This window comes from Penaeus japonicus, unplaced genomic scaffold, assembly GCF_977035675.1.
Source record: "Penaeus japonicus unplaced genomic scaffold, GWHDUDI00000001_assembly GWHDUDI00000020, whole genome shotgun sequence".
In the NCBI taxonomy this organism is placed as follows: Eukaryota; Metazoa; Arthropoda; class Malacostraca; order Decapoda; family Penaeidae; genus Penaeus; species Penaeus japonicus.
In genome coordinates this window covers 11,493,235-11,498,234 of record NW_028234422.1, presented here as the reverse complement: position 1 = coordinate 11,498,234, position 5,000 = coordinate 11,493,235, and the positions used below count along the sequence as shown (strand labels likewise).

The window sequence follows — 5,000 nt, the reverse complement described above, 5'->3', positions numbered from 1 at the left end:
GCAGCTATTCTTGTTATTGTTTTAAAAAAGTATTATTGTAACAGGTGATATTAGCCAGAATGTTGTTGTTTTTGTCGTCATTACTACTCTGTGCTATTTATATATATTTTTAATTTGTTTCAGAAGTTGCTATTTTTCCTTCTTTTCCCACTTTTTTAAAAGCAATTTAAAAATGCATGTATGTATTGAAATAATGGAACTAAATTTTTAGACGCTGGCTCATAGCTTTCTGAACTTGTGGCTTTGCCAACTTTCATAGATAACGAGATATAATTGTCTTGAACAGACCATTAGTTTCTTCAGTAAATAAAAGTAAAGGATTTCTTGATTCGATGTTTGACTACGAAACACACCTGAGCATATATGTTATTCTATTACACATTTGCAAATATTATTCCATGAGTTACTGCTTCAATTACAGCAAAAAATTCTTTTGTCAAGTTGTAAAAGCCTTTGAAGAAAACGGAGAAAACTTTTCTGGGAAACTAAATAATTTTGAATATTTTACTAAAATATATACATATATATATATATATATATATATATATATATACTAAATATCTATATAAAGATGTATATATATAACCACCGATTAACATAAGATATATATCAAATAAACACCTATATATAATATTATACTATATATATACAACATTTTCTAACAAATATATATATATATATATAATATTATATATAAATATACAATATAAAACACATTATTTAAATATCAAATATAAATTATATTTTATATATATTATCTAATCTGTATATATATATATATATATATATATATATACACAATATTATATTACACACATACAACACACAAATAAATATATATAATATAAATAATATATAAATATAAATTTTTTAATATTTATATATAATCTATATACATATATATTCAACATGTTTATATATATATATATTAGTACACGCACAATATATATACATATATGATATATATAATATATATATATAATATATATATATATAAACTATGTAATATATACAAATATATATCTATCAATATACATATACAGTATTATACACTCGGTAAGCACATGTACAGTATATATCAATATATATATATATATTTATATATTAATATATATTTATATATATATATATATATATATATTTATATAAATATGTATATACATAGTTAATTATATATATATTTAGTGAGTATGAGTGATTGTGTGATATAAATTCATATATATATACATGTATATATATATATATATATATATGATATATATAATATACTAAATCTAATTATCATATATATATATATCTACATATATTTATATATATAATAATATATATATATATATTCATATATATTATATATATAAATAATATATAATTTAATGGTGTATTTATATTATATATATATATATGAAAAATATATATTTATAGCATATATATCAAACATCTAATTATATATAAGATATAACATACATATATATATATACATATATATATATAAATATATATAATACCTATATATATATATATTATATATATAAATATATATACTCTATATTGTATATATTACATATAAAAATATATATATCATATATATATATATATAGATATATATATATACAGATATAACTTCGTTATTTTACAAACACACCAGACACACACACAACACACTCAACACACCCATCCACAAACACACAAACTATACACACACATACACACACTACACACAGTATATATATAGTATTTCAGACTATATATATATATATAATTATATATTTATATATATATATATATATATATAATTATCAATATAAGTAAATATATTATATATATAATATATATACATATATAAATATATATCTAATCTATGGATACATTAAATATATATATATATATTAACTATATATATATTAATCTATATATGTGGGATAATATTAATAAATGTATATATAATTATATATATATAATAATTATATATGACATATACACCCAACACACACACACACATCACACACACACACACACACAATAGCACACAAACACACACAGACCACATTAACATTATAAATATATATTCAATATATATATATATATATTCTCTGATATAGACATATATATTATACCCACATATATATAAATATATCTATACAGATATACTGATATATATATATAAGTATATAATATAATATATATATATATATATATATATACAGAATACAATTAATATATTATTTACAGATATAAAGATATTTATATTATCATACCTCATATACACACAACATATACACATATATATATATATATACATATATAAATTATATAATATATAACATATAATATACTATATATATTATCAATAAAATATGCATAATGACTTATACATATAATATACTATATATATATTTTACACACACACACACACACACAACACACACACACACACCCACACCCACACACATACACATATACACACACACACACACACACACACACACAACACACTATACACATATATTAGATATATATATAATATATATAATATATATGTATAAAGTAGAATTATATATATATATAATATACATATATAATATACATATATATATGTAATTTATAGTCAGATGTACTATTTATATATATATAATGTATAATATATATAAATATATATATAACAGTATATTTAAAAATATCATATATAATAATATATATATATATATATATATATATATATTATATATATATAAAGTAAATATATATACATATAGTATATATATATAATGCGTCTATATATATATATATATATATATATATATATTATATACATCTCACACATATCACACACACACACACACACACAACCACACACACACCTATAACCAAACACATATATATATTATATTAATATATATATATTTATAAAAACAGTACAGAGTATATCATATATATATCTAAATATATATATAGGTTATATATTTATACAAATTATATATAACACACATGAATATTTTATCACAATTATAGATATATATATATATATATATATATATAAATATATATAATAATATATATATATATATATGTATAGTTGTATAGCTACATCATATATAATATATATATATATATTTATATTAAAAAATTATATATAAGATTATATAACATATATATATATATATTTAATATACATAAATATTTATTCATAATATAATATATAATATATAAATATATTATAAGATATATATCCCAACACACACATACAGCATTTACACACACACACATCCCACACACAGCCACAGCCAAGCACATATTTATAGGTAATATAGGTTATATACTTATATATATATACGAATAGACAGGTTATCTAACTTATATATATATATATTAAATTATGATATGATATATATATTTATATATATATATACAACATATACATATGTATATATATATGATATAATATATATATATATAATATATATAGATATATATATATATATATATATATATTTATATATATATATCTATATAATTATTATATATACATATAGTTACCATATATATCATATATAGAAATATTATATATATAATATATATATAAATGTAAATATATATAACTGGCGCATATATATATTTACACACACACACACGGCACTCACACACACTCACACACACACACACTCACACATATGTAATATATATATATATAGATAATATATAAAGGTATATATATATAATATATATATATAATATATGTAATATATACAAGTTATTATATACATATACTATATATACATATATTATATATATACATATATCTTATATATATAACTATATATATACAGTATATACTCATATATCAAGATACATATATATATATAAACATAAAAATATATAATATATTTATACTATATATATATATATATATATATATATACTGTATAAAATATATACACACACCCACACACTCACATCAACTCACACATATATGCTTTATATTATTATCAATAACACACGACATAAAACCTATATCGTACTCATATATATATAATATATATATATAATATAATATATATATATATATATATATCACTTATTATAATATTATATAAAATATATATATGGTATATATACAATATATGTATATATACAGATATATACATAATATAATATATAATATATATAAAACGAGTAATGTCCATATATATATGTATTAAAATAATATTATATATGGATATATAACATATATATGTCTATTAATAATATGTCACTAACATATACAACATATATATGAATATAATGAATATACATTTTTCAAAAATATAGATGTTATATATATATAAGTTATATATTATATATTAATAATTAATATATATACACAGCTAAAATTTACACACAAACACACACACACACATATATATATATATATAATATAAATATTATATATATATATAAAATAATAATATATATATGATATATATACATTAATAAATATATGACAGTATACAACATATTATATATATAATATATATATATATATATATAAATATATGCATATATATATACATACTATATATTATATACACACACACACAAATTAATGTATGTATGTATGTGCGTGTGTTTGTGAGGACGGCCCGAAGTATTAGAGTATATAAATACAACTAATTGGAAAATAGATACATATAAATACTAGAAAGAGACAAAAGATGAAGGCGACAGTCTCGCCATCTGCATTTTACGCTCTCCAGGAAAATAACACTTAACAACAATGGCGAAACGATGAGGCGAGATCCTCTTCCTACCTACGTGTTCCCTGTTACAACCCATCGCACAGTAAGTGACTTCATAAGGTAATCTGCAAGGAAATAGTATAACAAGTTGCCTGTGTACAAGGAAATAGATCCTGGTAAGCAAGAACGTGTATAACAAATCTAATAAGTTTAGCAGAAGAAAAATATGGGAGTATGAGTTTTATAATAGTAATTATTAATAGTTTCTTTTTAGTAAAAGAAAAATAT

At 17.8% G+C, this 5,000-nt stretch overlaps 1 protein-coding gene across 1 annotated transcript in view; it reads right to left on the bottom strand.

Annotated features, from left to right (window-relative positions):
* LOC122266080 (uncharacterized) overlaps nucleotides 1-320 on the bottom strand; it is a 3,222-nt gene extending 2,902 nt beyond the window's left edge. Inside the window, exon 1 of the mRNA XM_043035673.2 lies at nucleotides 1-320. This exon is cut by the window's left edge and continues 2,902 nt beyond it. The gene's annotated coding sequence lies outside the window, so the exon portion shown is untranslated.
* Between the last annotated feature and the right edge of the window lie 4,680 nt (nucleotides 321-5,000).